Here is a 13,488-nt window from a genome sequence, read left to right as displayed (position 1 = left end):
CTCCTTCCTGCTTTAAAACTTTCTTTTTGTCCAGTGTACTCTATATTTAGGTGTGAATTTCTTTTTCTTTCTTTCTTTCTCTCTTTCTCTCCTTTCCTCTCCTTTCCTCTCCTTTCCTTTCTTTCTTCTCTCTCTCTTCTCGCTCTCTCCCTCTCAACACTGCTTTGGTATTTTAAGTTACAGAGACTATACCCAATAACCTTAAAATACTTTTGATTGTATTTCCCAGTCAAGGATATTCTCTTACATAACCATAACAATTTTAAAAATCAGAAGAAAAGTCTAGAAAATAGTATTCTCTAATCAATAAACTTTATTCAGATCTGCATGTTATCCCGCTAATATTCTCTTTCTGATCCAGAATCCAACTCAGGATCACCGTTTCATTTAGTTGCCATCTGTCCTTAGTCTCCTTTAATTTTGAAGAGTTCCTTAGTCTTTCTTTGTCTTATGATCTGAACATTTTGGAAGAGTACAAGTCAATTATTTTGAAGAATTTGGGTTTGTCTGATAGGTTCTCATGATTAGATTCAGAGTAAGCATTTTTTTTTTTTTGGCAGGAATTTTACAGAAGTGATAGTGTATTCACAGTACATATTTTCAGGAAGCACATGATGCTAACTTATTCCATTACTGGTGATGTGAAGCATCATCATTTGGTTAATGTGGCAGGTGACTGATTTTTATTTTTGCCTTTGAAATTAATAAGTATCTTGTGGGAACATCAACTGAGACTACGTACTTCCTCTCCAAGTATTGCTTTTTTTTTTTTGTTTTTTTGTTTCCATTCCCTTCTGGGAGTCCAATTAATTATGCTAGGTATTTTTATTGTATCCTTTGTGTTTCTTATCCTATATTTTATATTTTCATTGTTTGGTTTATTCAAACATTTATTTATTCTGGGCCTTTTCTTCTGTTGATTTTATCAATTTTCTCATTACTGTACTGTACCTAATCTGCTGTTAAACCTATCTCCTGAGTTCTTAATTCTGGCTTTTGTATTTTTCAGTTCTATGTTTTCAGTTCTCCGTATCACTTTATATAGTTTCTTGCTGACATTTTTAAAGCCCAGTTTGTATTTCCATGAGCACAGTAAGCTTAAATGCTGCACCATTATCTGGAACCATGTAGATCTGTTTTTGTTCCTTTGCTTTGGGTCAAGTGCATGCTACTTATTATCTCATATATTTGTCTCTCTTTGATTTTGTGTGGACATAGTATTTTTAAAGTTATTTATAGAAATAATTTGAGGCTTGGGATTGTTTTCTCTTTCAGAGAAGATTTTTGTTTGTCTTCTGGGGAAACTAGTTATCTCAGATCACCTTGACTGAAATTCAGAATGTGAGATTTTCTGGACCATTCAGATGTTTCAAGGCAGGGCTATGTATGTATATCTGGTTCATCCTTACTCCTAGGATCAATCTTTTAGCATCCTGACCCAAAGCACCAGATGCTTTAGCAGTGTCTTTATCATTGGTAAGCCCTGTGAGGCTTAAATGGACGCTTAGACTTAGCTGTCACTTTGGGCCAGCAAATACCTCCAGAGCCAAACTAGCTACAAACTTTGCGTTTACCTCTCTGGATTTAATCTTCTCCTGACTTTCACACAGTAATTCCTTACCATCTTGTTTGCTTTTTTATTTTTTTAAAGAAAATGTTTAGTTTTAAATGCTGAGTTAGTTGTCTTGAATGGGAGTGTTGGATCAAATTACCAGGTCTGCATTACTGAAGTTATATTTTCTAGGTTAAATATTTTATCCTGGATCAGATATTAAGTTTATGTATTATAAAATTACTTTTTAAATTCAGTCTTTGGTAATATGGACAAACAAAACTTTGACCTTCCTATATAGCAAGTAACAAATGCTGAATATAAGGATAAAATAATTTGTTGACATGTATTTTAAAATAATACATTGTGTTGAACTTGATTTGGGGACCAAATACATATTAAAATGTAGACGGGAATTTACTCCTGTAAATTTACTCCTCCCTGTTATAGCATCAAAAATAGACAAAAACTTCTTTCATGTCTTGATACTTGAGATTCTTGGAATTTGCACTTAAAAAAGCAACCATTTTTTTAAAAGTTGAGATATAATAGACATATAACATTTTATTAGTGCACAACCTAGTGATTCAATATGTGTACATACTGCAAAATGATTACCACAGTAAGTCTTGTTAACGTCCATCACTACACATAAGTATAATTTTTTTTTCTTGTGATGAGAACTTAAGATCTATCCTCTTAACTTAGAGGGAGGTTCATAGTGATAAACACCTACATTAAGATTCCAAATAAACGAGCTAAATTTGTACCTCAAGGAACTAGAAAAGCTAAGCCCAAAGTTAGTAGAAGAAAGGACATAACAAAGATTAGAGCAGAACTAAATAGAGACTAAAAAGACAACAGAAAAGATCAATAAAACTAAGAGCTGTATTTTTGAAAAGATCAATAGAATTGACAAACCTTTAGCTAGGCTCACCAAGAAGAGAAAGGATGCAAATAAATGAAATCAGAAATGAAAGAGGAAATGTTACAGCTGATACCACAGAAATACAAAGAATCATAAGAGATTACTATGAACAATCATATACCAAAAAACTGGATAACCTAGAAGAAATGGATAAATTTCTAGAAATATACAATCCACCACGACTGAATCATGAAGAAATCGAAAATGTAAATAGACTAATTGCTAGTGAGGAGACTGAATTAGGAATCAAAAACCTCCCAACAAACAAAACTCCAGGACCAAAGGCTTCACTGGTGAATTCTACCAAACATTTAAAGAAGAATTAATACCAATCTTTCTAAAACTCTTCCAAATAATTGAAGAGGCAGGAACACTTCCAAACTCAGTATTATCCTGATACCAAAACCAGACAAGGACACTATAAGAAAATTACAGACTAATATCCCTGACGCAAAAATCCTCAACAAAATATTAGCAAACAGAATTAATAATACATTAAAAAGATCACACACCCACTTTACTTTTTAAAAAAATAATTTTTGTTTCTAAATAAATACATTTTTCTCTAGATGATGAGCTAAGAGAGGTTTCAGGCTGCTCTTTACAAATCCTTTCCTATGTTTAACACATCACGTGTATAGATAATCTCTATCGCCAATAAAAGAAAAGCAAAAGTAGAAAATATTATCATAACAACTCCTCTTTTAAATGTTATTTTTAAAAATATGAGGGTCGCTGTAAAGTATCATGTAACATTATTAAAATCAGATTAGTGCAATTTATGGATCTGGTGAAAATCACCTCAAAGAAAATTTTTATCTGAATTATCATCATAATACTCTACATTACCTTGTAGTATTTTAACATCATTGTACTTTCTGCAACTTGGATTTGACTAAGGAGTCATTATATGTAAAAGTGTAATTTCATGTATTACATATATACATACATATTGCAGATACAGGTACATATACAGAGGGTGCCAAAAAAATTTATACACATTTTAAGAAAGGAAAAAACTATTAAAATTGTAATACTCAATACAGACCGATAACAAAAGATGAATACAAGTCACGTTTGACTTCTGCAATGACAAGAGGTGCTCAAAGTGGTTACCATCAGCATCCAGACACTTCTGATTACTGCGAACTGCTGCTTGAGCACCATTGAACAAAGTGTTCTGCCACTGGCTCACCATCTTTACAATGCTAGATAATGCTCCATAATCTGCACCTTCTCCTTTCTTCTCTCTCAAGAATACGATGCTGACTCTTAGCTAGCTAAGCTCACAGTCCATTTTCAAAATGTAACAGAAATGTGAGAGAATAGAACACTCATGATCAGATAGCCTCAAAGCAAATGCAATTATCAGGCAAAGATCTAACAAATCTATGTGTGGGGACCATGGGAATTTTAATCATACCACATTTATACAGCTAGAAAAAACAAAATGGTAGAAAACAGGAAATTTCTTTAATCAAGCAAAGTCTTTGTGGTTTTGGCTGATGAAAATGCAAAAGTTGCTCTGAATCTTTTTTTTTTTCGGGCACAGAGAACTGCCACAAAAGCATCCCTTTTAGGTTATAAGAAAGGAATGGATTTGTTAGTAGTATGTCAGAGGCTTAAAACGATAAGAGTTTTGATAACACAAAATAAATTGACTCCTAGTCAGAACACCTGAACTCTGACCTTCAAATTAAAATATTCTGGTAATTAGCATTATTGTATTCATTGAGTTAGTCAACATCTGAAGGCACAATCTTAAAGTTACATGAGGCTCTCACAGAAAAATGCAGATCTTAGAGAGAGTTTTCTGACAAAACATCATAAAGCTCTTACAGAAATCCTACTTGCTCGTACTTCCTCCATAGAAACTTCTTTAGTAATTGAAGAGACGGATAATTTTCCCCACCTCACACCCTGGCCTATTCCTTGATACTCCTGTAACCCATCCTTCTATGATTCTCATTTCTACCTAGATTTTTATTTTTTTGATCTTGTGTATGACTGAAAACATTTTCAACCTGTTCCTGGTTGGCATCCAAGTTGCATCGGTTGCTCAACTATTATAACCATAGGCAAGTAGATAGATAAATGAATTACATTTGATCATTTATTCAAGATTTGTTGAGTGGTCACTATTGGCAGGCACCAGGGAAACAAAGATGAGTCAGACATCGATTTACCCCAAAGAAGAATGGTAAGTAGTCTTGTTTTTGTTATCAGGGGGTTCCCAACCTGGTGAGAAAGACAACATGTATACCAATAGCTGCGGTATAGATATACAGAGGGCGCCAAAAAAATGTATACAGATTTTAAGAAAGAAAAACTGTATTAAAATTATAATGCTCAAAATATACTGATAACAAAAGATGAATACAAGTCACGTTTGACGTCTGCAATGACAAGAGGTGCTCAAAGTGGTTACCACACTTTTTAGTGTCCAGACACTTCTGATGATGGCGAACTACTGCTTGAACAACGTTGACCAAAGTGTCTACTTGTATACATTTTTTTGACACCCCTGGTATGTGTTCTAAACTATAGGTTAGCACAAATGTGGGAAAGATAAACTCTTTCTGCATGTCCCTGCTTTGCAGATTAGGAAATGGAGGTATTAGGAAATAGAGAAATTAGGTAAACTGCAGACATATAGTACAAGGACATGGAAAAGTCTGGATATGAACCCAAGAAGTATAGCACTAGGGGTCATGCTCTAGAGATTTCCACATTTGACCTTACAAGACCTCACCTGGTTAACTATTTAACAAATGCATTTGGATGGTGACAGTCAATCTCTTTAGGTCATTGACACTCATTTACACGCTTATGCCTTGATATCAGCCATTAAGACTGAACCCATTTCTCTAAAAAAGATTGTGGTTCAGGTTCCATCCTTCTCACCAACAATGACCTCTAAAACCAAGGAAGGCAGGGGAAATCACTGCACATTTATGCAGCTAGGGAAAAAAATTATGGTAGAAATCAGGAAACTTCTTTAATCAAGTAGCCTGCGTGGCTGTGCCTATAGCTGATGGATATGCAAAGGTGGTTGTAAGTTCATGGGTTCAAGAAACAGCATCAAAGTATAATCTGTACACTTGATAGAAAACCTCTCAGTCATCAAGAAGCCCCGTATCTGTCTTTGAAAAAGGAACTGCGTCTATCCCCCTGTCCTTGATCACATGGTAATGTCCTTTAAAAGTGGAAGTGGTGAGATTCACATGTGACAAAGCACAAATTACACTCTCCAATCTTTGGTATTTTCCCAGGTGAAATCACCTGTAAAGAACATTTAAAAAAGCAACCCCAATGGGTGGGTCAAGGAGGAGTGATGGTGGCTTCTAAGTCTCGGCTGGGCTGTGCTCCTGGGGGAAGGGCCTGACTGTGCACACCAGCCTTTTTTAGCACCAGCTGAAGAGTCATTCCTTTCTCTTCCATCCATGTCTCCCTATTCACCACACACGATCCAGGGATCGACAAAGTTTCAGATCTATAAGAAACTCATTCTGTTGGAGATGGGTTGATGGGTTGGGGGAGAAAAGATACTGTAAGCACAAAGTGACAGAAATGCTAAGACATAACTGTCTGTAGACTTCTGTGAAAGTCAAAGAATTCCAGGAGAACCTGATGCTTTAGCCTAGTGTAGGCAAAGGTAGGCAAAGACAGAGAAGAACATTCCAGGAAGAGGAGCGTGAGAGGAGGCACTTAGGAGGGAAACCACCATGGGGTCAGCATGGCTGGGGTACTGAACACTGAGTCAAGGATAGCAGTGGATGCCGAGAAATGTTCAAGAGGCAGGCAGGGTGTGATTTTGAAGGGCCCTATGTGTCATGCCAAAGAGTTTGAAGTCTATACCTGAGGCCAGTGGTTCACTCCCCTGGCTACCTGTGGATTTAACCTATGGAGCTTTTAAAAAGACACTAACAACCAAATCTCACCTGAGTAATGGAGTCCGAATGTCTGGCAGTGGGGCCAGACGTTGGCCTTTTATCAAAAGCTTCGTAGGTGATGCAATGTGCAATGTGAGCTGGGCATTACTGTTGTTGACAATGGAGGACATAAAAATGTTTTGAGTAGAGATGTAACATGGTCCGTTTTTCATTTCAGAAAGAGCACCTTGGCTAAAGAATGGAGAACAAATAAGAGTCTTATGTAAGTTGACAGACAGGCAATTTGGAGATGGGTGTAATTCAGGCTAAAGACAGTCAGGGCCAGAACTAAGGCTGTGACCATGACAATGCAGAGAAGTTAGGGAGCTGCCATCTTCCACTTAGATTTGGTGACAGGTTGGAATGACTGTATGGGTCGGGGCTTGGAGTGGGGTGGGGAATAGGAGTTGTGGTGGGTTATAAAAAAATGACCACAAATTCTTTTCATGTCTGTATTCACACCTTGCAATCAAGAACTGGAGTCTTTTTTTCTATCCCTTGAAACTGGGTTGGCCCTGTGACTTCCTTTGGCTGGTAGAATGTAATGGAAGTGATGTTAGTTCGGAGTTCCAAGCTTGGGTTGAAGGGGCTTTGTATGTTTGCTCTCTCTCACTCTTGGATCTCTGTGACCGTTGAGTTAATAAGCGAGGCCAGCCAGCTAGATGACAAGAGACATGTCGTCCAGTTTTCCCATCATCCCAGCCCACAGTCTGCCAACCACCAGACAAGAGAGTGAAGCAAAGACAGGTGATGGAAGCTGCATGAATGAGCCAGTTGGAATTATCTTCTAGGAGAGACTCTGGTGGACCTGACCTTTTACATTATCCAGTTACAAATACTACTTTAGGAATGGCCAGTTACTACCAGCCAATAAGAGCAACTACTACTTCTGAAGTTCAAAAACTAGTCTCAAAGCAGACTGTTTTAACATCAAATCTGAAAAGCCTTGCAAACAGAAAGGAAACAAAATGCCACGCTCATGTTGTCAATCTACTTTAGTAAATTAAATAAAGGATAACTGGGGTAACCATAATACCGTAGATTTTTTACTTTTGAAAGAATGTGTCTAATGTAGTTCTTCCCTCTACCCCACTATCCCCCGTATATTGTATTGTTTCTCTTCGTATGCTTTTGTTACTGAGTTTACTAATTACCATTAGCCATAAAGAGGGAGAAAATGTCATGCTATGTCTGAAATTTATATTCCTGAAATGTAACCCATAACTGAATTTGGACATCGGCCTGAATTGTAAGCAGCTTTTTCTCTCTTTCAAAAACCTTGCCAAGGAAGTCAAAAGTAATGTTGCTTCACTATTTACAAAACCTTTAACAAAAAAATGAAAATGCTTTTTCTTGCCCCAAATATATTGAAAGATCATAAGTTTTGATCTCTTCATCGCTTTTATCTTTCAATATCATTCATAATGCTTTTGTATATCTTCAGCTAGCTCACTAAATCGCTGGTTAAGACCACTTTATTAGATTTTTATGGCTAAATTACTACAAATGCAGCTGCTCAATTTTATTTTGCACTATTTCTATAGGTCAGAAGCAGCTTGATTTTCTGCTTAAGGTGTCACGGGGCTAAAATCAAGGTGTCAGCTTGAGCTGTGGTCTCATCTGATTCTCAGGATCCTGTCACAGACCCACTGTTTGCTGGTAAAATTAATGTCCTTGTGGTTGTAGGACTGAGGTCCCTGTTTGCCTTCGAGTCCACTCGGGACAGCTCTCAGCAACGAGAGGCCTCCTACAACCTCTTGCTACATGGCAGTTCTCAGCATGGATGTTTGAGTTCCTCTAGGCCAGCAGGAGTGCATCTGTCTGGTTTTCTCTTTGGCCAGCAGCTGGAGAAAACACTCTGTTTTTAAACGGGGTCACCTGATTAGGTCAGCCCACCTGGATACTATACCTTTTTTAGGTCAACTGATTTGGGACCCAACTTACATCCTCAAAATCCTTTTACAGCAGTACCTAGATTAGTGTTTGATAAAATACCTGGGAAAAGGTGTGTGTATACCAGGGCCAAGAGTCTTGAAGACCATCTTAGAATTCTGCCCACCACAGCCATGATCAAGCAATCCTAGCAATCCGTTTGTAAGGAAAATGGGGACCAGTAACTCGCACAGCATGAACTCTGTCACCCATCTTCTTCCTCACGAGTTTCCCAATAAATTCATCCATCCAGTGGGATGTTTGAGCTCGTCAGCACCTAGGGACCATAGGTGTTCCCAAGCTACTGTAGACCCAGGTGTATGACTCTGCAGTATTAGAGTAGGGACCGTCAATGACAGCACGATGCTGAGGAGGGAGGTCACACCTGGGAAAGGCGGCAGCGAATTTCACATCCAAGCACAGGCGAAGGAATGAAGCCTTCCTCCTACGAGGTGCAAAAAGTTCCCCATGGAATTTCATGACTCTTGACGTGTCATTCAGTGGTACCTGACAAATCAACTGATACTGTGAGGCTATGTTTTCGTTTGAAATAAATTACAAACTTTTGGATACAGGACAGTTTCTCTATAGCTCTCTGCTGAGAAAACTGGAAATCGAAGCCCATTAGTTTTTCTTTCAACAAGGATGTATCAGTTCCGTAGTAGAAATTTCGTCTATGAGCTTACGTAGATCCATTTCTATTCCTTCAGAGCACAAAGAAAGCATTTGTGAAGAAATGTAGCAGGACGTGGTGTTCAGACTCTAATTTTACTCACCTGCAAACTGTCCCCCTTCCATCATAACATTATTTAAATCGTGGCTGTGCTCTTAATTAACAATTTAATTTAATTGGTTGGTGCTTTCTCAATCCAGTTCTCTTGGGGTATGGTTTTCTGCTTAACTTTCTTGTTTTCATTCTTCTACTAAACCGTAACATTTAATTAGGAAAGTAACCAGCTTTGTAACAGCAGTTCCATATCCAATTAACTGTGCTTTGTACCTTCTCAGATTCTATTCAACGTCGAACATACATTTTGCATTTGTTCATGTTTCAGATAAGACGTTGTGAATTTATAGCCTAAGCATGTAGTCTAATCACTTTTCACTTTTCCAAAGCTCATTGGTGATTGCCAGTGAAATCAGAAAACTTAAAGCATTCATATATGCTATTAAACTAAGAGCCATCAAAAACCAAGATGCAGGGTTGTTACCTTACTGTGTGTATCAGTTTTCTACTGCTGCAGAGCAAATTACCACAGCAGCTTCAAACGTCATCTCACAGTCCTGTAAGTGAGCGGTCCAGACACAGCTGGCTGGATTTTCTCTTCACCGTCTCACTGGGTTCAAATCAAGGAGCCAGTTGGGCTATGATTTCATCTGGACCTCAGAGTCATCTTCCAAGCTCATGTGGTGATGGCAGAATTTAGTCCTTTGTGGCTGTAGGACTGACATCTCCATATACTTGCTGCCTCCATATCAGCTGGGGATGGCTCTGACCTCCTAAAGGCCACGGGCATTCCGACCATGTAGCTCCCAGGGACGCTCACAGCAGTTTGCTTCTTCTCTGAGAGCAGTAGGAGCATTTCTGTGATTGCTCTCTCTGTAAACAGCTGAAGAAAACTCTCCGCTTTGAAAGGGCTCACTTGATCAGGTCAGGCCTACCCCAGGTCATCTTCCTTCTGCCACATAACATATCAAGGGAATGACTATCCCCCTGTACTCACAGGTCCCACTCACACCCAGAAGAGGCCATGCACAGCATGGGGAAGAAATCTTGGGGTCATCTTAGAATTCTGTCTACCACACTGCGCTTTAGGGGAAAAGGCAACTAAAGGCTTCCTGGCAAACCCGCCTCCCTGCCCCTTGGAGGCAGGGTACAGGGTGTGCAAAAGAGCTGTTAACAATGACACTAATTCTGTCCCACCAGCTCCACAGGGCATAAGATGACAGACAGTCGTATTCTTTCTTCTCTGCACGCCGCTTTCTGTGCCTGGCCAAAATTGCTGCTTTCAGTAGTGCAAAAGGGATCACTCGATGAAATCATTTACATTTAAAATGACATCACGTTAACATGATGCTTTTAGATTGATGTTTATTTCAGTGCCAGGCCTCAAACTTCAGCTTCAATAAAGCAATTCCTTTAGTGAAAGGAAATGAAGAAATGTGCAGAAAAGAGTTAACATAGCAGAGATGAAACTGCTATCCTTCGAAAGGTCTACTTGTAATACTCTGGTTTCTCTTCAGAGCGTATAAATCTTTTGCCTTTTACTAAAGAAAGGCCTGCTTGCAAGATGGGCCCTTCACTAGAATCCGGGAACTTAGATTCTGGGACCCTAACTGAGAAAAGTGGCTTCACTGTGCCTGAACTGTGTGTGCAAATGATATAGTTCATGCTGAACAACTGCTTCCCTTCTGGGAGTCCGGAATTCTGACATGTGCCAGACAGAGGGGGCCGACGTGACTAGGCCCCAATAAAAACCCTGAGCACTAAGTCGCTAATGAGCTTCCCTGGCAGACAATATGCCACATGTGTTATCACAACTCATTGCTGGGGGAATTAAGAACACGCCGTGTGCCTCCACTGCGAGATACTTCTTGGAAGCTTGTGCCTGGTTTCTCCAGGACTTCAACCCACGTGCCATTCTCTTGGCTGATTCTGCTTTGGGTCCTTTTCTGACGATAAGTCATCGCTGTGGATAGGACTATAGGTTGAGCTGTGAGAGTTCTCCTGCAAGTCACTGACCCTGGGGGTGGGAGTGGTGGTGACTCAAGGAATAAAGCAGATGAAAGCATCATGATGTTCACGAGTCTAGGCTCGACTGCCCAGCGCACTTGGCCTTCATCCTCTCCATCGTGAAGATGGATGGTCAGGGTAAACAGGCTGGAGGTCAGAGGCAGCCTCGCCTGGCTGCTAGAGGGCTTGGCACGGTCTAGACACGTGTTCCAATTCCACACTGTGACCCAGGGCACATTACTTAACCTCTGTCTCTGCCAGTTTCTTCACCTGTCACAAAGCAGTAACAAGAACACCCTCCTCACAAGCTGTTAACGTGAGGCAGCTTATAGGAAGAGCTCAGCACTTGACTGGGACACACTGGATGTAATTCTCTGTAGACGGGAATCGCGAGTGCATCACCAACATTCTAACAGTAACTCCCTTTCATTGCTTCACTCCACTCCCCTCTTCCTCACCAGCCCCCTTTCCTCCCTTCTCTCAGTTGTCCTCTAAGCTCCTTCACATCCAAACCGTTTCCTCCCCCGGTTCATTACCTTTGCTTAAGGACTAAATGAATACAGCATGCAGGAATGTTTTGTCTTTAAGTGTATACAAAAAAAGGGCTCAATATAAATGCGTTACCATGAGTGTTCACAGTTCTAGCTATACTCGACAGCTTTTGGTTCCTTCTACTATGATTTACAAGAGTTTTTAAGTAACCCTTACAGTCTTCACTGATGTAATCTTACTGCTTTTGATAATGGCAAGTGATTAGCACATATATAACTATGCAATTTTATTTTCATAACATGCCTACCATGCGAATACATATATTCACAAATTGGGAATCTCTTGTCAAATCCTTTGACAAATTATTTTTTCCAATGTTTGGTTCAGAATATTTGTCCCCTGAAATACTGGACTTCAAGGTACAAAGTGGCTATTTTATTTTTCCAGTGGTATATCTAAAACACAGTTGCACTGGGTATGGAAACTTCTACTTGCAACTTTTGAGTCCCTGGTGGGTTGTTTAGACAGTGTTCAGATATTGCAACTGAAAAGGCTGTAATGGGGCTGATGAATGTACATGACAGAGGAAGGTTAATGTCTGTATCCAGAAGCAGAGATTCCTTTGAGAAGGAGAGGAGGTTTGGGAGATGCCTGGTGACACAGTCTCTCTGGCATTGGATACAAATCACAACGATTTGGGGATGAGCTCCTGCATCCCCACTCTTGCCCTTCAATGAGACACCAACCTTAAATTAGACATTGCGTGTGCAGGGCTAGGGAATGAGGAAGAAGAAAGGAAACCAATAAACTAGAAGTTCAAAACTTCATTTGCAAATACGTCCAATATTTGAAGGGATGATAGCAAAGAGAAAAATCAAACCAAAAATAGAAGAGCAAAAACTTGATAACTACAAATGTTTCCAGAAGCCACTAAGTCCGTTCCTTTTCTCCTATCACTTTCTCCAGGGACACCTATTTTTCCATCCCACTGAAGATTAATGAGGCCTCTTTGGGAATCTGCTTTGCTATCCATGAAGATAAAGTTAAACCACCACCTATTTTTACGGGCTCGCTCCTCTTCTTGGTAGGCATGGAACAGAGCCCCTCACCATATTTCTCCTCCTAACTTTTTAGCTAAACTCACAACACTCAATTATATGCAGTAATAGGGAGAGGAACAACTCTAACTCTAAAATCCATAGACTTCATCAAAGACTAAACAATCAGAGCCCTTCAATCTTTGCCAAAACAATTCTCTAATCCAGGGGTGTCCAAACTTTTTTCAATGTTTTTTACCAAGGGCCATATGTGGTAAAATACACCAACAGCCGGGCCACTCACTTGAGGTGAAGTACGTATTGCCTCACCTGGTTTATTTAAGAAAACTAAATATATTTTTGGAATTTGCTGCGGGCCAATTAACAATGGATCATGGGCCGCAGTTGGCCTGCGGGCAACAGTTTGGACACCCCTGCTCTAATCCAACTCACTGAAACATGGCAAAATTAATTAACTTCAATTTCTAGCTTTTAGTTTCCTCAACTCACTTCTGCTTGAAGTTTTAACTGGAAGGAAAATGTCTAGATGAGCAGCAGGAGGATTTCAGAGGGGGAAAGTGAAGATTTCAAGAGGGAAAATTATAAATTCAATTCACTCACTCATTAAAAAATAAAACATTTACTGCATTTGTAGGATGTTCCAGAGACTCATCTAGAATACAGCAATGAAGGAAATACACAACCTCTCTCATGAAGCTTGCATCCTACTAAGGGAGATGGAAATTAAATAAATGAACTAGTATATAGATAATGGGTCAGATATACAGAGGGTGCCAAAAAATCTTCACACATTTTAAGAAAGGAAAAAACTGTATTAAAATTGTAATACTCAATATATGATAACAAAAAAGGAATACAAG

At 39.3% G+C, this 13,488-nt stretch overlaps 1 protein-coding gene across 1 annotated transcript in view; it reads right to left on the bottom strand.

Moving 5' to 3' along the window:
- The window catches only part of CPA6 (carboxypeptidase A6), a 225,829-nt gene that overhangs the window by 118,235 nt on the left and 94,106 nt on the right, over positions 1-13,488 (bottom strand). The window lies entirely within an intron of this gene.

This window comes from Rhinolophus sinicus, chromosome 7 (genome assembly GCF_057876585.1).
Source record: "Rhinolophus sinicus isolate RSI-liver-muscle chromosome 7, RSI-T2T, whole genome shotgun sequence".
Classification (NCBI taxonomy): Eukaryota; Metazoa; Chordata; class Mammalia; order Chiroptera; family Rhinolophidae; genus Rhinolophus; species Rhinolophus sinicus.
This window is presented reverse-complemented; position numbering and strand designations above follow the sequence as displayed.